This window comes from Camellia sinensis, chromosome 9 (genome assembly GCF_055761805.1).
Source record: "Camellia sinensis isolate YWXY chromosome 9, ASM5576180v1, whole genome shotgun sequence".
Classification (NCBI taxonomy): domain Eukaryota; kingdom Viridiplantae; phylum Streptophyta; class Magnoliopsida; order Ericales; family Theaceae; genus Camellia; species Camellia sinensis.
Genome location: NC_138969.1, coordinates 65,428,459 through 65,449,180, shown reverse-complemented (window position 1 = coordinate 65,449,180; position 20,722 = coordinate 65,428,459). Strand labels below are relative to the sequence as shown.

The following is a 20,722-nucleotide window of genomic DNA, read 5'->3' as shown; positions in this document are numbered from 1 at the left end:
GATCATAGGAAGAATAAATGGTAAGGAAAATGGCAAAATGGTCATTTAAAAAATTTTAGGGCATGACACCAGTAATTCATGGGACAATTTGTAATGAGATTACAAACATCAAGAAGGGGAATGTAATTTTTCAAATATGAGGGGGATCTGTATTAAATAAAAACCTCAGGGGTGTCTGTAACGCCCTGACCCTTCACACGTCATCGCTATTGTCCGCTTTGGGCCATGCCCGCATGGATTTGTTATTCCTAGTGGGTCACCCATTCCAGAATTACTCTAGCCTAAGCACGCTTAACTGTGGAGTTTTGTTAGGGATTTCACCACCCGGGAAAAGGCCTCGATGCTATATAAGGGTCCAGATTTTTACTTTTATAGCCTAGGAACTCTACCTCCATTCCCGATATGGGATACCGGGACTTTACAATCCACCTCCCTTAAGGCTGTACGTCCCCGTGCAGTAGCCGGCCAGCTCATAAGCCCGCCCACATGCACCAAGGGACGCCAGGGCTCACACTCGGTACTCCGGAGAGTCGACTCTAATACCATTCTGTAACGCCCTGACCCTTCATACGTCATCGATATTGTCTGCTTTGGGCCACGCGCCGCACAAATTTGTTCTTCTTAGTGGGTCACCCATCCCAGAACTACTCCAGCCTAAGCACGCTTAACTGTGGAGTTCTGTTAGGAATTTCACCACTCGGGAAAAGGCCTCGATTCCGTTTGGCAAGGAGGTTTGGGGCTATTTTAGCCACAAAATACAAAATAGACTATTTTAGTCACAACAAACAAAATATCACATCCAATCCATAATCATTATACTTTTCTCTCACAAAAAAAGTCAAAAAAGTCAAAAAACTAAAAAATTCTTCCAAAATCAAACTTTTTAACCCAGGTTAAAATAGCCAAAAAAACTAAAAAACCAACCCACTTCCCAAACGGAGGCATAAGAGTCCATGTTTTTACTTTTATAACCTAGGAACTCCCCCTCCATTCTCGATATGGGACACCGGGACTTTACAGTGTCAGTGTAATTTATCCAAGTTAAAATAATCAATAATATAAAATGCTATATCTTACACTTCAATCAATCAATTTTTTTCTCACAACTATCTATTTAATTACAAAAAAATAAAATAAAATAACAAATCATTCTACATATAACTTTTTTTTTAATGACTAAAATAATCAGACAATTAAAAAACTAACTAAAATAGTTAACATCCCAAAGAAGAGCTAAGTAGCATTCATTGGGAGTGTAGTGCAGATTAAATAAGTTAGGTTTCGTTTGATTTAGTTTTTAAAATTAAGTTTGAAAGATAGTTTTTGAAAATAGTTTGCAGAATTTGAAAAAAAAAATTAGTTATTATTTTGAAAATAGTTTTGAGAATATTTATAGTTTTTATAATTAAATAGATGAGTGTAAGAGAAAATTGATTAATTGACGTGGAGAAGGCGAGAAAATGAGAGAGAAGAGAGAAGAGAAAAAAATGATTGATTGATGGTTAGTTTGGCATGCCCCTTAGGGCTAAAATAGTCATATAAAATAAAATAGTCTATTTTAGCTAAATATGACAAAATATCACATTCAATCCATAATTATTTCATTTTTTCTTTTACAAAAGTAAAAAAATTAAAAAACCTATCCCAAACGAGCCTTTTTAGCCCTAGGCTAAATAGCTAAAAAGTCAAAAAGTTAACCAACATCCTAAACGAGCTATGATATGTGAAAAAGAAAAAAAGAAAAAAAAAAAGAGAAGGAGAGAGGAGAGAGAAAAAACAATTTTAAAATAATTTTGAAAGATTGTTAACCAAACATATTTTTGAATTTTTCAATTCAAAAATTAATTTAAATGATAAATTACACTGACACCTCTTGAAATTTGGTCCAATTATAGCCTACTCCCTGACGGTCCAATTATTTCTTATGTTGGGTAAGGGTATTTTGGTCATTTTAATTTTATTTGACACCATAAATAAATATTAAACTAAAAATCAAAAAGTCAATTTTTTACCAACTTCTCAAATCACTTTTCAAAAAGCTAAAAAATTTGATAAAAAGTCAAAAGTCAGTTTTTTACCAACTTCCCAAAACACCCCTAGTATCAAACAAAAGTAATAAACAAAAGCAACAAAACTGGATACATATTACACAAAGCAGAATTCTCTTCTGTATTAAAACTAAACATAGTATTAAACAAAAACAATAAAAAAACTGATTTTAAACCAAAAGCAACAAAACTCTAAGAACAGAAACAACAAATAAAAGCATAGCAGCAGCAACATGGAATAAGGGTTTAACTTTTATATGGAATAAGAAATGATATTATGTGGAAGGTTCTATAATACAAATATAGACTATTTGTATACGGTCCGGATCGGTTCAAATCCGGAATCATGGGGTTCAATTCGGAATCGATCCATGGCCATTTTAAATTTCCAATCTAAAACTGAACTACGAATTCAAAAAACCAATTCAAACCTACTGGATTGGATTAGATCGAATCGAATTACGGATTATACGGATTTCTTGCCCAATCCTAATTTTTGATTTTTTTTCTTTTTATCTTTTCTAAATTTTGTTTGAAATTTTTGAATTTTTTTTCTAAATTTTCGATTCGTCTCATCTTGTTAAATGTAGAAGTTTAAATTTTTTTGAAAAATTTAAAAAGAAAAACTTACTAAAGAAGAAAATAATTACTAAAGAAGAAAATAATCCCCCCCCCCCCCAACCCAAAAAAAAAACTATCAAACAAACAAACCGCAAAATAAGCTATAATAAATACCAGTGTTTTATTTACCTTTTAAATTAGGGTAAATTACACTTACGTTCCGGATGTTTGGATTTAATACATATCATTTTTTGATATTTAGAAAATTATACTAATTTCCTGTCATTGTATTTATTTAGACGGAATGAAAACATTGAACTCATGCACTCTATCTTTTCTTACTTTACTTTACTTTCTCTATATATATTTTTTCTCTTTGCTTTACTCTTTTTTTTTAATTTAATTTTCTATATATTTCTATTAAGAGTTGTTACCTTTATATAAATAGAGAGGTTTGTGAAATGAGACTATTAACTACATAGGTGAAATTGTAATTTTTAGATTGTCAAAAAGTGGACTATAATTAAATCAAATCTCAGGAATGTCAGTGTGATTTACCGTTTAAATTCATTTTTGAATTGAAAAATTTAAACATATGTTTGGTTTACAATCTTTCAAAATTATTTTTAAAATTGTTTTTTTCTCTCTCCTTTCTCCTTTCTCCTATCTCATTCTCTTCTTCTTCTTCTTTTTTTTTTTTTACATATCAATCAATCATTTTCTCTCTCTTCTTTTTCAAGTTTCATTTGGTTTTAGATTTTTGGCTAAAAAAACATAAAAGACAAAATTAACTATATAAATCAATAAGACAAAATGTCATATCCAAACTATAATTATTATATTTTCTCTCTCACAAAAATCAAAAAAACCAAACTAAACAAGGCTAAAAAAGTCTCAACACAAAAAAGCCAACTAAAAAAGTCAATGCCAAACGAAGACTCATTCTCTCACATTCTCTACATCAATTAATCAATTTTTTCTCACACTCATTTATTTAATTACAAAAAATATAACTCATCTCAAAACTATTTTCAAAATATATAACAAAAAAAGTTTTTAAATTTTGCAAACTGTTTTCAAAAGCTATCTTTCCAAATTAATTTTCAAAACTAAATCAAACGAAACCTAACTTATTTAATCCGCACTAAACTCCCGATGAATGCTACTTAGGCCTCGTTTGGCAAGTGCTAGTTTTAGTTAAAAAGTCAAAAAATTACTAAAAAAACTAAAAAGTCAATAACCCATACAAAAAAGTCAAAGATTCCATTATTTCTTTACTTTTTGCATATCTTTTCGTAAAAAATTAAAAAATCATCTCAAACATACTAGTTTTTTTTACATCACATTTTAGTTAAAAAGTCAAAAAGTTACTTAAAAAAACTATTCCCAAACAAGGCCTTAATTGGAAAGTCAGCTTTTTTAGTTAGTTTATTTAATTGTTTGATTATTTTAATCATTAAAAAAAAAGTTATACTTAGGATGATTTGTAAAAAAAAATTGTAATTAAATAGATAGTTGTGAGAAAAAAAATAATTGATTGATGTGTAATATATGACATTTTATATTATTGATTATTTTAACTTGGATAAATTACACTGACACCCCTGAGATTTTTATTTAATACGGATCCCTTTCATATTTGAAAAATTACATTTCTCTACTTGATATTTGTAATCTCATTACAAATTGCCCCATAGATTACTGATATCATGCCCTAAATTTTTTTAAATGACCATCTTACCGGTTTCCCTATTATTTCTTCTTCCTATCATCATGACTACATTTTATAACTTTCCATCATTAAATTCTACCTGAACATATTCTTATTGAATGATGATATACAAACATAAATTGATATAGAATTTTTAAAGACAATAATATACCTTAATGGTTTCCTTTCACCTTAAAACAAAACACTTTTATAAAGATGATTTATAGTTACAACAATATCATATCTTATAATATTTTTATGATATTTCTTATATAATTTTTTATATATGAATTCATTTTTATTTCTACCATTATATTTTGATTAGATCATTTTAGCTTTCATTTGGCTAAGTTTGGCTCAAAAACACGAAAGGCAAAATAGGCTAAATAAATCAATAAGACAAAATATCACATCTAAATCATAATTATGCCATTTTTTCTTTCAAAAAAGTCAAACCAAACAAACATTTTAGTCCCAAGATAAAAAAAATCTTAATTCAAAAAAATCAACTAAAAAAGTCAATACCAAACAACGTTAAAAAGTATAAATTTTTACAAAATAGTTAAAAAAATTCATTGAATATAACAAAATAAGATAATGTATAGAATTTTAATATTTTAATATTTTTTATATTTGGTGAATTTAAAAAAATCACAAAATATTATATTTCTTAAGTATATCTAGATTATGTGTATCTAAAAAATAAAAAAATTACTTAAAATATTAAAAAAAATAAGTAGGAATAAAAAAACATGAAAAAAAAAAAATCAATTGTTTGTGTAAGTTAAACCAAAGGAGATTATTGTTTTTTTCCTTGAAATGACATGAACAAAATATATGTATTTTATTATTTTATATGTATAAAGGTTAAGGGACAAGTATATCATTTTAATTTAATAGAAGAGTTAGTGTAATTTTTCAAATATCAAGGGACTTATATTAAATAAAAATCTCAAAGGACGTCAGTGTAATTTATCCTTTTAACTTTTTTTTTTGTCTTTTTTGGATGAATAATTTTTTTTATTAATTATTTTAAACAATAATTATCATTCCAAACACTACGGCGGTGTTTCGTTTGCCTTTGGGATCATCATTTTAAAGGCAAAATTTTTGAATTATTTTTTAAAATTCATAAAAAAATATACAACTCAAAATTATTTCAAATTCAATTCAAAAATTAATTTAAAAACTCATAATTAAACACACAACTCAAAACTCAATTTAAAACTTTTTTCAAAACACTATTTTAAAAGAAAAATTTTAAAAAAATATTTTTTATTTTGTTTTTTAAAATCATTTTTAGAATCATGATGGAGTCGTATTTTGAGTTATGAGTTTTGAAAAGAGAAAATTTGTTTGGTTATGAGTTTTAAAAATAGCTTTGAGTTGTATTTTGAATTTTGAGCTATATTTTGAAATTTTTTGGATATTTAAAAACTTTCTTAATTTTATTTTTTTAGGGTAAATATTTTATATTTTAAATGTTTATTTATTTATTTTAATGTGCACTATATCTGATACATTTATGTGTTTTATTTTTTTAATATTAAAAAAATATTTTTATTTTAAATATATAATTTTTATTTTTTTATTTTAAATATTTTATTTTAATTTATGAATATATTTTTAAATATTTTAATTTTTTTTGTTATGTGTTGGTTATAATTTGAGTGTAAATTTTTTAAAGCAGCGTGGAATTTCGAGTTATTTGTTGAGTTGTGAGTTTTGAAAATAATTTTTGAATTGAGTTTTGAGTTATGTGTTTGGTTACAATTTGAATATGAAGTTGTGTTTTGAGTTTAAAATATTAAAATTAAAAATTAAAACTCTTATCCAGTTTAAAATAAAAAAAAATTAAATAAAAATTAAATATTTAAAATAAAAAATAAAAATTTCTTAAACATTTTTTAATATTTTTAAAAAATAAATCCAAAAAATTCAAAATAAAACTCAAAATTCTTAATCAAACAAATTTTCTCTTTTCAAAATTTAAAATTCAAAAACTCTTTTCTAAACATTTTTCAAAATTTATAACCAAATAAATTTTGTTCATTCAAAACTCAACTTACAATTTCATATTCAAATCACAACTTTAAAAAGAAAATAGTAACGATGGAGACCCCCACAAAACATAACCCCCACAGCCCCCATAATAATTTGAACTATTCATGTCACTGTCAGAAATAACTCTAAAAAAAAATTTAAATACATCAATAGAGATTATGAGGGTCCTTTTTGTAGTCTCTCAAACATTTTTCAAAAGAAAATCACAGTTTCCATTGGAAAATTATTTATTGATTTACATGATACCTCATCGATTAAAATAATTTAATTTTAATTTAATTTTTAAAAAATAAATTGATAACAAACTCACACTCATTATAGTTTTTAATTTTTGTTAAACGTGAGGGTGACTCCGATTGGGTAATTTTTCCGCGTTTTGCTCCATGGTGCGCTGCAGCTGGCACCTACTTGTTTCATCGATCAGATTTGGGATCGAGCAATGATATAGACCATTAATTTATTATCACTAATCTCACCACTAGTGAGATGACAATTGAAAAAAAAAAAAAAGGGCACAAAACACATGTGGCAGTGGGTGGGATCCACTGCCACATCATTAGAGCCACCACTAATTAGTGGTCTAAAGTGTTTTTGTTTATTTTTTTGCCATAGGCCCTAATTTGTAATTTTACACTTGCATTTTTGGCACTTCCCAAACCAATTTTGTTACGTTTTTGACCCTTGCGTTTTTGGACATTTTGTCAAAAAACGTGACTTTTTATTTTGTTCCCAAAACGGCATTTTATGAAATTAAAATGTTCTATATTTTTTTTAGTTATTTAATTATGTGAATTCGTAGTTGTAAATCAATCCAATCTGTATTTAAACGGATTGATTCCGATTAGTTATACAATTTAAACAAATTGGATTGATTTTAATTTTTAAAGAACTATTAATAACTGATTGGTCTTGATTTTCAATCTTGATTAATTTGGACCATATTCACTCTTATAAAAAAGAGTTTTTTTTACTTATTTTAATTTTAATTTTTTAGATTCGTTTACATAAAATAAATAGAAAAAATAATAAAATTTAATATAATTTTAAAGAGCAGTGATTGGCACCCCTAGTACGGAGGCACCTCCAGCACCCCCACCTCCACGTGGGGGGCTGTGGACCAAGGGAATGTAAAAAAAAAAAAAAATTTCAACCAATCACATGCTGCTAGATCACTGGGGGTCACTGAGAATCCTTCAAAACTGGGGTTCCAAAGCATTTTTGAATTTTAAAAAAGTTTTAAAGATGACTGATACAGAAGTTCCAAACCTATGAAGATTAAAAAGTAGGCTATAAAGTAGAAATGACAACCTATTATATGAAGACTAGGCTATAGAGTAGAAAATGAGAACCCATCTATACTATATATTAAGTAAAAGAGAGTTTTTAACCCCAAGGTCTGTGAAGCTCTAATCTCTTAATCCTAATTTTTTGATTTAAAAAAAAAAAACTCAGTATTTATTAACTTCTCCCAATTCAACCTTAGCATTTATTGACTTCTCACAACCCACAATTCCTTTTGACTTCTCTCATAATTATTGCAACACCCTTTTCAATTTCTCCCATATACTATGGTTACACACAAAAATAAAAAAAAAAAGATAAGAATTTAGCTATAGATCTCAAAAAGATATAATATCTAAATTTGAATTATGATTTAATAATATAATTATGTATTTTTTTTATGTATATCTATCAAAATTTTAAATCACTTAATGAGACAAATTAATCAATTTTTCAAAATTATTAATTTTTAATTTACAAAATAGATTAAAAAAATCTATTGACTGATTTTCTAATTTTTTGATTTAAAAAAAAAAAAACTCAGCATTTATTGACTTCTCCCAACTCACAATCCCTTTTAACTTCTCTCATCTGTTTGGTAGAGCTGTGGGAAAGTGCTTATAACTTATGCCTAAACAGCTTATACCTTATAACTATGAACATAAGCTGATTTCTGACTTATAAATTAAGCATCTCCTGCCCTACTCAAAGAATAAACTGATTTTTGACTTCCAAAAAGCTATAAGCTAAACCAAACATATCAAAATAACTTAAATTAAGCTGAAAGTTGAAATAAGCAGCTTTTAAGCTGCACCAAACAGGCACATTAAGCAAAAGGGGGTTTTTAACCCCAAGCCTTGTGAGAGCTCCAATCTCCCAATCTAAATTTCATGATTTTTTGATTTAAAAAAAAAAAAAATTTAGCATTTATTAACTTCTCCCAATCTCCAAGTCTTACCCTCATAATAACACTTTAATGATTTAAGAACAAGCATAAATTTTTTTTTGAAATCTAACACACATGAATTCCTTGAAAATCCCCAATACATATGATTATTATCCCTCATAATAACACTTTAATACATTAAGAACAAGCATAAAAAAAATTTCTTGATAAGTTCAACACATATGATTATTATCAAAGTATTAAACTTTAATATAATATAATAAAAACAAAAGACATTTAATTTCTTGAAAAGTCTAACACATATAATTATTATCAAAATATTAAACTTTAATATAATATAAAAAAGAAAAAAAAGGCATTTAACAAAAAAAAAAAAAAAAAACTATTTAAAAATCGCAATTCACATCTATAGATAATTGTAAACACAATTCGTGCATAGCACAAGTGATATGCTATCTATACTATATATTAAGCAAAATGAGGTTTTTAACCCCAAGTCTTGTGGTAGGTCCAATCTCCTAATCTAAATTTTCTGATTTTTTGATTTAAAAAAAAAAACCTTAATATTTATTAACTTCTTCCAACCCTCAAGGCTTACCCTCATAATAACACTTTAATGCATTAAGAACAAGTATAAAAAAAATTCTTTAAAATATAACACATATGAATTCCTTGAAAAGTCCCAACACATATGATTATTGTCCCTCATAATAACACTTTCATGCATTAAAAACAAGCATAAAAAAAAATTCTTGAAAAGTTCAACATATATGATTATTATCAAAATATTAAACTTTAATATAATATAATAAAAAAAAACATTTAATTCCTTAAAAAGTCTAACACATATGATTATTATAAAAATATTAAACTTTAATATAATATAAAAAAAAAGAAGACATTTAAAAATAGTAATTCACATATATAGATAATTGTAAACACAATATGTGCATAATTTCCTATTTTTTGATTTTAATTTAACTTCTCCCAACTCTCAAGTCTTACCATCACAATAACACTTTAATGCATTAAGAACAAATATAAAAAAAATTCTTTGAAATCCAACACATACGAATTTCTTGAAAAGTCCTAACACATATAATTATTGTCCCTCATAATAACACTTTCATGCATTAAGAACAAGTATAAAAAAAAAATTCTTGAAAAGTCCAACACATATGATTATTATCAAAATATTAAACTTTAATATAATATTAAAAAAAAAGACATTTAATTCTTTGAAAAGTCAAACACTTATGATTATTATCAAAATATTAAACTTTAATATAATATAAAAAAGAAAAAAAAAAAAGACATTTAAAAAAAAATTTAAAAATCACAATTCACATATATAGATAATTGTAAATACAGTGCATAGTACGGGTGATATGTTAGTACTATATATTAAGCAAAATGGGGTTTTTAACCCCAAGCCTTATGAGAGTTCCAATCTCCCAATCTAAATTTCCTAATTTTTTTATTTAAAAAAAAAAAATCTTAACATTTATTAACTTCTTTCAACTCTCAAGTCTTACCATCATAATAACACTTTAATGCATTAAGAACAAGTATAAAAAAAATTCTTTGAAATCAAACGCATATGAATTCCTTGAAAAATCCCAACACATATAATTATTAGCCCTCATAATAACACTTTAATGCATTAAGAACAAACATAAAAAAAATTTCTTAAAAAGTCCAATACATACGATTATTATGAATTACTTGAAAAGTCCCAACACATATGATCATTATCTCTCATAATAACACTTTAATGTATTAAGAACAAATATAATAATTTTTTTTTAAAAAGTCCAACACAAATGATTACTATCAAAATATTAAATTTTAATATAATATAATAATAATAAAAATATTTACTCCCTCCGTCTCAAAATATTAGTCCCTTATTCCATTTTTCATTGTCCCAAAATATTAGTCCCTCTTTATAAATCAAGTATAAAAATAATATAAATTTCCTATTTTGCTTTTTTTTTTAAAATTAATAAACAATTTAAAAAGTACAATTATGACATTGATATTCTCAAAAAATATACTATCAAAAGGGTAATTTTGGAAAAATAACTTTTTTCAAATGCAGTAAGTGTACTACCAAAAAAAGTTAGATTCCCCAAAAGGGTCCAATATTTTGGGACGGAGGGGATAATTTCTTGAAAAGTTCAACATATATGATTATTATCAAAATATTAAACTTTAATATAATATAAAAAAGAAAAAAAAAATATTTAAAAAAAATATTTAAAAATCACAATTCACATATATAGATAATTATAAATACAATTCGTGCATATCATCTGTACAATTCGTGCATAACACAGATGATATCTAATTATATAAAGATTAGAAAGTAGGCTATAGAGTAGAAAATGAGTACCTTATATATATGAAGATTAGAAATCTCCTCTCTCTGGTCTTCCCTTCCGTCAATTCACCTCGCTCTGCCGAACCTACGCTGCTCCAACCTCCCTACACAGACTCACTCCACATTCACACCATCCACAGGTACTCTCTCTCTCTCTCTCTCTCTCTCTCAACATAGCTACTTACAAAAAAAATGGGTTAGTCTTCCATCAAATTCAGTTAAATATAAACTTGAAAGAACATAGTGATTCGTGAAGTCCACATTATTCTTTTTTTTATTATTTAAATTATTTATTTTTATAAGATTATCAGTGTATCATCTATGAAAAAAATATCATTATGTTGTTCATAAAAAAAATTAATCTCATTCAATAATTATAATTTATTTATTTTATTACGTTTATTTAAAAAAAATAAAAATAAATAATGTGTATGTTTTAAAAAATAGACCTTTTAATTTTGAAAAAAATTACATATTGGTGGTTTTTTGCTAAATATTTATTGATTAGTGAAAAAATTTATGAATTTAATCACTTGATTTTTTTTTTTTTGAAATAATACACTGGAGTTGTAATTCATCTTTTAATTTTTTTGAGAGCAAATTATCGGATTGATTTAATTTTTTTGAGAGCACATTCGTGCATAACACATATGATTATTATAAAAATATTAAACTTTAATATAATATAAAAAAACAAAAAAAAAAAGACATTTAAAAAAAAAAGAAGAAGACATTTAAAAATCGTAATTTACATATATAGATAATTGTAAACACAATATGTGCATAATTTCCTATTTTTTGATTTTAAAATTTTTTTAGCATTTATTAACTTCTCCCAACTCTCAAGTCTTACTATCACAATAACACTTTAATGCATTAAGAACAAATATAAAAAAAATTCTTTGAAATCCAACACATATGAATTCCTTGAAAAGTCCTAACACATATAATTATTATCCCTCATAATAACACTTTCATGCATTAAGAACAAATATAAAAAAAAAATTCTTGAAAAGTCCAACACATATAATTATTATCAAAATATTAAACTTTAATATAATATTAAAAAAAAAGAAATTTAATTCTTTGAAAAGTCAAACACATATGATTATTATCAAAATATTAAACTTTAATATAATATAAAAAAGAAAAAAAAAGACATTTAAAAAAAATAAATAAAAATCACAATTCACATATATAGATAATTGTAAATATAATCCGTGCATAGCACGGGTGATATGCTAGTACTATATATTAAGCAAAAGGGAGCTTTTAACCCCAAGCCTTGTGAGAGATCCAATCTCCCAATCTAAATTTCCTAATTTTTTTATTTAAAAAAAAAATCAGAGCGTTTATTAACTTCTCTCAACTCTCAAGTCTTACCATCATAATAACACTTTAATGCATTAAGAACAAGCATAAAAAAATTCTTTGAAATCCAACGCATATGAATTCCTTAAAAAGTCCCAACACATATAACTATTAGCCCTCATAATAACACTTTAATGCATTAAGAACAAACATAAAAAAAATTCTTAAAAAGTCCAATACATACTATTATTATGAATTCCTTGAAAAGTCCCAACACATATGATCATTATCTCTCATAATAACACTTTAATGCATTAAGAATAAGTATAATAAATTTTTTTTAAAAAGTTCAATATAAATGATTATTATCAAAATATTAAATTTTAATATAATATAATAATAATAAAAATATTTAATTTCTTAAAAAGTTCAATATATATAATTATTATCAAAATATTAAACTTTAATATAATATAAATAAAAAAAAAGAGACATTTAAAAAAAAATATATTTAAAAATTATAATTTATATATATAAATAATTATAAATATAAACCGTGCATAGTACGTATGATATGTTAATTATATGATGATTAGAAAGTAAGTTAAAGAGTAGAAAATGAGTACCTTATATGAAGATTAGAAATCTCCTCTCTCTGGTCTTCCCTTCCGTCAATTCACCTCGCTCTGCCCAACCTACGCTGCTCCAACCTCCCTACGCAGACTCACTCCACATTCACACCATCCACAGGTACCCTCTCTCTCTCTCTCTCTCTCTCTCTCTCTCTCTCTCAACATAGCTACTTACAAAAAAAATGGGTTAGTCTTCCATCAAATTCAGGCCAAGTTTGGGGACTTTAAAAAAAGCCAAAAAATCAAAAAGTTACTCAAAAAGTTAAAAAGTTAACACTATTCACCAAAAGTCAACAATTACGGCTGCACAACTCCCAATTCAAATTTTTCCCTACAAATCAATTTTTACAATTTTTTATTACACATTTTTCAATAAAAAGTCAAAAAGTTAACCCAAACATCCATATTTTCAACCTCAATTTTTTAGTCCAAAAAGGCAAAAAGTGCACTTTTTTAGTCTTCCCAAACTTGGCCTCAGTTAAATATAAACTTGAAAGAACATAGTGATTCGTGAAGTCCACATTATTCTTTTTTTTATTATTTAAATTATTTATTTTTATAAGATTATCAGTGTATCATCTATGAAAAAAATATCATCATGTTATTCATAAAAAAAAATTTAGTCTCATTCAATAATCATAACTTATTTATTTTATTACGTTTATTTAAAAAAAATAAAAATAAATAATGTGTATGTTTTAAAAAATAGACCTTTTAATTTTGAAAAAAATTACATATTGGTGGTTTTTTGTTAAATATTTATTGATTAGTGAAAAAATTTATGAATTTAATCACTTGATTTTTTTTTTTTTTGAAATAATACGCTTAGTTGTAATTCATCTTTTAATTTTTTGGAGAGCAAATTATCAGATTGATTTAAGTTTTTTCAAGAATGATATAAATTTAAGAATCTTACAAAATGAACCATTTGAATTATCAAAATAAGATTTGAGTGAGTCCCACAAATTCCTCAAATTCTCCCTAGTAAGCTTGAGAAAAATTCAAATCCTTATAAAATTATATTCTATCTTACCAAATAATTTTGTCTTGACAAATTTCATAGTTAAAAATACAGGTAATACAAAGTAGTATTAATACAGGACAAATCAATCTATTGAAATAGCAACTGCGCAACAACTTTAATACTAGATAAACAAAAATAATGAATAAAAGTCATTACACATAAGCAAAAATGAAAATTATGAGCAAAACATAAGAAACATATAAAAAGTAAGAAGAATTATTCACACCTAATAGGGGAGAGAAAAGTCGAAAGAAATGGAAAATTTTATGTACCAAATTAACCATTTTGTTGAGCCCTTAATATGGAGGTGATAACTTCTTTATTTTTATTTTATTTTTTTTTCAAACTTAATAGATGTTTTCTATCTAAATTAAAAAAGAACTTAAATATATCTCAACCAATGCAAGGCGCATCCATTTTTTTGGAATTATTTTAATCATTACTAGTACAATATAAAATGTTTTCAAATTTTGAGATGCGGTCGCCCTTATACACTTACTCAGATTAATTGGCTTTCTACAATGTTCTCCAATATGTCAATCTAAACAAAAGGGTAAATTACACTTTGTTTCTTTTGTATTTGTTTACTTTTTCACTTTGGTGCTTAATTTTTTTTTTTTTTCTTTTTCACTTTAACTCTTTATGTTTTAAGTTTTTTTTTTATTTAATTTACTCTTAAAATTAACTTCTGTTCAAAATAAGATATGAAATACCACAAAAATTGTCACATAATATACAAAATATGTTATTATATTAGAGCTTAAGTTTGTGTTAGTGGTGTGAGTTATATATAATAAAATATTATTATGCCACGTGACTGTCAATATATGGGTTGGTTTGGGAAGTGGGTTGGCTTTTTGATTTTTTGACTTTTTGGCTTTTTTGGCTATTTTAGCCTGCGCTAAAAAGTTTGGTTTGGGAAGAACCTTTTGGCTTTTTAGTTTTTTTGACTTTTTTTGTGAGAGAAGAGTGTAATGATTATGGGTTGGATGTGATATTTTGTTTGTTATGGCTAAAATAGTTTATTTTGTCTTTTGTGGCTATTTTAGCCACAAATCTTCTTCCCAAACGGATTATTTTCTGTCTAACTTTCAACCGAAGTTAGTTTTAAGAGTAAATTGAAAAAATAAAAATAAAAAAACTTGAAACATGAACTAATTTTAATGACTAAAGTGAGAAAGTTGCCAAACATAAAAAGGTTAAAGTGTAATTTATCCAAATAAAAATTGAATAAATTTCTAGCTTCCTTTTCAACAGTGTTAAGACTATGTTTAAATCATAGATTTTGGTAAGGATTAAAAAAAGAAAGAAAAAATGTGAGACAAATATATATATATATATATATAATATAAGTTTCTATTTTATTTTATTTTAATTTCACCTTTTCTTTCAGAATTCCTATCTAAATTTATCATCTAAACACAATATAAATAAATGTAGTCCACTAATTGTTTATTCTGTTCATAATGCAAAGCTAATTGAATGTTTGTCAGCATGAGCTACTAAAGTTGCATTGTACATCATGATAATAGCCATAATATTTTGCATGGACTCAGTTGTGTGTATATTAATTTATGCATCTATGCAACCGTTATTGTTATATGGGATAGCTTCGATGTGTGTATGTGAATTATTTAGAAGAAAAAATTTCATACATTGAAATTGTGGGTGTGAATTTAAGACAATCAATTAGTAACCAATGATTGAAGCTTGAGTGTGTACAGAGTCTACACTTCTTTGTTTGTCATCAGACATGACCGTGCTTGGTGCTCTGACTGCCGCTGGAGGAAGTGTTGTTCGAGTATTGGCGAAGCCAGTTGGGCGTCAATTCGGTTATGTCTTTCATCGACAGAAATACATTGAAGATCTACGAGAGCAAGTTCAAAATTTAGAGGCTCATAGAAAAGATGTGGACGACTTCATTGATGCAGCAAAAAGGGATAGAAAAGAAATTCTACAAACTGTCGAGAATTGGATTGAAAGGGTTGATAGGTTCATAGTAGAGGCCAAAGAGTTTCGAGAAGGTGGTACCAATGTGAACCAAAAATGCTTGAATGGGTGGTTTCCTGATTTGGTCACACGACGCCGGCTAGGTAAAGAAGCAAAAAATAAAGCAGAGGAGGCTAAAGAGCTGGGAAAAAAAAATAAATTCAGTGGCATATCCAAGCCTGCACGTCCCTTGGGGATGGAGTCCATACCCTCTGAACAGCTCGCGCCTTATGCTTCTACAAATTTGACAATGACGAATGTAATGGAGGCACTAATTGACGACAAGATCAACTTCATTGGAATACATGGTATTGGGGGCGTTGGAAAGACAACTTTGGTAAAAGAAATCGGCAAAAAAGCAAAATCTGATAAGCTTTTTGATGAAGTTGTGATGGCTGTAGTGTCTCAAAACCAAGAAATTAAAAAGATTCAAGATGATATAGCTGGCATGTTGGGTTTCACCAGCTTAATTAATCAACCAAGTGAAACTGAACGAACAGGCATGTTGTGTGCAAGACTCAAGGATGTGAAGAAGATCCTTGTTATATTGGACGATGTTTGGGCCAAACTTGATTTGGCAGCCGTGGGCATTCCATTTTGCAATGATCACCAGGGTTGCAAAATCATAATCACAACACGGCGGGAGCAAGTATGCAATTCCATGGGAATGGAAAGGTTGGGGACAGAGATTGTTTGTCTCGGTGTTTTATCTGAAGAAGATTCATGGGACTTGTTCAAAAAGAATGTTGGCGATGTTGTTGACTCTAATGCGTTGAATGTTGTCGCTAATGAGGTTTGTAAAGAATGTGGAGGTCTGCCAATAGCACTTGTTACAGTTGGAAGTGCAATGAAAGGTAAAAATGACCCTAATTTATGGAACGAGGCAGCTCGAGAATTGAGAAAATCAATGCCAACAAACATTGAAGGTGTTGATCAACGAGTGTACAAAAGTCTTAGGTTGAGCTATGATTACCTGCATGATGAGGAAGCAAAGGCTTGCTTCTTGCTTTGTTCTCTGTTTCCCGAGGATCATAACATCTTAATAGAAGACTTGGTACGATATGGGATGGGATTGAGGGTATTCAAAAATGTTGATACAGTGCAAGAAGCTAGGGGCAGAGCGAAGTCAGTGATCAACAATCTCATAGCTTCCTGTTTGTTATTAGCTAGTGATAATAAAAAAGATTGCATCAAAATGCATGATGTTGTACGTGATGTTGCCATAGATATTGGATCCAAAAAGCATTTTGTAAGAGCTGGTTGCAATTTGAAAGATTGGCCAAATATGTATAGCTTGGATCAATACACTGCCATATCATTGATGAGAAATCAAATTAGTAACCTTCCTCAGGTCTTGGAATGTCCAAAGCTCCAAATATTACTATTACAATACAATAAAAATGCACTGTCATGTTCACATGAATTCTTTTCAAGGATGAATGCACTTAGTGTTTTAGATTTCAGCCAACTACCTGACTACGGTTTTGACAATTCAATTGGTACTCCTCATGCTTTCAATAACCAAATGTGTCTTCGAACATTAGTTCTTGATGGAATTAATTTTGGGGACACTACATTTCTCGGACAAATGTGTCTTCGAACATTAGTTCTTGATGGAATTAATTTTGGGGACACTAAATTTCTCGGACAGTTAAAGCTGCTTGAAGTCCTTAGCCTCAGGCATGCCTTCTTTTCTGAGGCACCAAATGCTATAAAGGAGTTAACTAATCTAAGGTTGTTGGACATGACTGAAAGCCGTCATGAATTTTCGATTCCGGCCACAATGGTATTGCCTTTATTCCATTTGGAGGAGTTGTACTTGTTTGGCAGCAGATATTCGAGGGGGATCGGAGACCCTGACCTTGCAGCAGAATACCCAGTGGAAGACCCAGAAGACCCTGACCCTACAGTAGAAGTAGCTGCTGCACTAAGATCTTGGCCTCGCCTAAAAGTGCTAACCATTTCCATACCTGACATTGCGTATATACCCAAGGACTTTGTTTTTCCTGAGCTGGAAAGTTTTATTATTTTTATTGGTAAATCAATTTTTGATGTTGAGTATGCAGATTATTCCCCAAATTATTTGGGACTTGCAAATTTGGTTGGAACCATGGTTAATTGGAGTAAATGGCTAAAGCTGGTGTTGAAAAGAGCTACACGTCTGAGCATTGAAGATTGTTCTGAATTGGAATACTTGATCAACACAGAGGAATGGGGGATTTCATCACAGGCACAACAACGGGATCTGCAATTGCTCTTCAACCTGGAAGAATTGGAACTCAGCAGTTTGGTTACTTTCAAAGGGATATGTGCAGCAAGTGCACTTACTACTTCCAGCTGGGTGTGCTTCCCAAAGCTCAGAAGTTTGAAAGTTGGCGATTGTCCTTCACTATCAACTGTTCTTCTTCCATTCAATTTGCTTCAAAGGCTACAACATTTGGAGAGCCTTTTCGTAATAGAATGTGCGAAATTGGAACAAGTATTTGATTTTGGTTCTGAAGGAGAAGGCATGAAGCTGCTTTCTAGTTTGAGAGATTTAACTCTAATGGAGTTGCCTAGATTGAAGCATATATGGAACTGCTCCAGTCGTCAACATGTGCAACTCTGCAACCTAAGATCTATTGTAGTCTGTTCATGTGGCAAACTGAAATATGTCTTCCAACCTTCCATAGCTCAAGCTCTTCATCAACTTGAATCCCTTTGCGTAATGGACTGTGAAGAAATGGAGGAAATTGTTACTGCAAAGCAAAATGAAGGGCAACAAGAAGAAGAAGAGAGAGTGGACTACAAGATGGTGTTCAAAAGTCTCAAAAATCTCGCCCTTAGGCATCTTCCAAACCTAAGTGGTTTCTGCACAGGAGGAGACGACTTTCATTTTGAATGGCCATCCTTGGAACGACCGCAAGTGATAGAGTGCCCCAAAATGAAGACTTTCGCTGCCACTACTTCCGGCAGCACACCAAAACTGAAGGAAGTTGTAATTGATAACTACGAGGAAATACCGCTACAGGGGATGGACTTGAATCAGTTTGTGCAAACCCATATATATCATTTCAAAGCCACCTAAGGTACTTCTCTATTTTCACCAAGGATCCTCTAGAGTGAAATTTCCCTAAAGTTTCCTAGAGTGCTACATTGTGTGGTTGAGATTTGCTGGCAAGTCACATCAGAAAAATTGATGTGACTTGCCAGTAAATCTTAACCACACAATGTAGCACTCTAGGAAACTTTAGAAAAAAATCACTCTAGAGGATCCTTGCTCCTCTATTTCACCACATTTAACATATATACACACACACATATATATATATATATATTTATGTATATCAGGTAATTAGTTATATTATGAGGCAATGTTTTTTTTTGAAAAAAAAAAGTGAATTAAATTGTGTCCTTGACTAATAAACTATTAAATCAATGGACTATATATATTCTGTGTTTGTATAATTCATATCCAACTAATTTTAAATTTAAATCACATATTTTAGTTTCGGAGAAAATTTCAAGATAAAAATTCATGTTACATTGTATTTTTTAATAAACTACAAATCAAATTATCAACTCCTCCTCATAGTTGTTAATTTAGTTTGTATATAATTATAGATTTCTAATAATTTTAAATTAAATTAGAGCAATACTACATACACAAAAAAAACCCACTTCCTCCGTTTGGGAAGTGAGTTGACTTTTTAGCTTTTTAGTTTTTTGACTTTTTTGACTAAAGCTTAGTTTGGGAAGGGCTTTTGGCTTTTTTGACTTTTTTGTGAAAGAAAGAATGTAATGATTATGGGTTAGATGTGATGTTTTGTCTTATTAGACTAAAAAGCCTATTTTGTTTTTTGTGACTAAAATAGCCAAAAAAAGTCCCAACCAAGGCTTCTCAAACGAAGCCTAAATTTGTACACTTGTATGAATTTTGTGCATAGAGAGGCCCTTTATTACACTCAAATAACATTTTTTAATTTTTTTTTTTTGGATATAGATTACACTTTTTAATGTAAAATTTATTATTTTTTTTTATTTAGTTAAAATTTAATGTATTATCCTCTTTCGTGCATAGAGTTTTATTTTTATTTTTAAGTGTTAAGTTAAGTTGATGGATAACGAAATTTTACTTTTTATTGACTTTTTACAATGAATATTCATTTATGCCTTTATTGTCGAAGGCCTTTGACTAGCTAAAAAAAATCAAGGGAAATGTTAGGTTTCATGAAGAATTTTCATGAAAACTGTCATGAAAACCATCTGCACCGTTAGATCAGGTATGTGTCTCATGATCCAACGGTGCAGATGGTTTTCATGACAGTTTTCATGACAGTTTTCATGAAACGTAGCAGGACCCAAAAATCAAAAGCCTTGGACCTTAGATAATAAATTATTTAATATTCTAGCAACCCCTCATATGGTTGTACTCCCTATAATGCTTAGAATTTATAGCTATTTGAATAGTTATATTTTTATTTGGGAGATTTTTATCAAATTTTAGTATAAAGACTTTTGGACAATGGATGTTTTTTAGGCCTTTGGATAAATGTGGAAGAGACGTAGTAGATTGAGATAATGGCTTCTTTAAATAAATAAAAAAAGGGAAAATGTTAACACTCAATTTTTTTTTTCTTTTATTTTTATGCATTTTAATAAATATTATATTAAGTTTTGATTAGAGATTTTTCTTTTTCTTTTCCTTTTGGTTTCAAGTTGGCGAATTCCAATAGTGAGACCTTAGGCCATTAAGTCAAATGTTGTAGTGTATTTGATAAAGTTAAAAGGTGAAGATTGAAAATTGAATATTGCATTTTTTAAATTGAAAA

The 20,722-nt window shown here is 28.2% G+C and overlaps 1 protein-coding gene across 6 annotated transcripts in view; it reads left to right on the top strand.

The window, feature by feature from the left end:
* Window positions 1–20,722, top strand: part of LOC145798634 (disease resistance protein At4g27190-like) — a 214,498-nt gene that overhangs the window by 191,999 nt on the left and 1,777 nt on the right. Inside the window, exons 1-2 of one of the 6 annotated variants that reach the window (XR_014339865.1) lie at window positions 10,997–11,095; window positions 15,632–18,979. The exons of 1 other annotated variant lie outside the window; for it this stretch is intronic. The gene's annotated coding sequence lies outside the window, so the exon portion shown is untranslated. Of the gene's footprint in view, window positions 1–10,996; window positions 11,096–12,829; window positions 13,017–15,631; window positions 18,980–20,722 lie in introns of those variants that run through there. 4 more of the 6 variants (XR_014339864.1, XR_014339863.1, XR_014339868.1 and 1 more) reach the window with 4 other exon arrangements.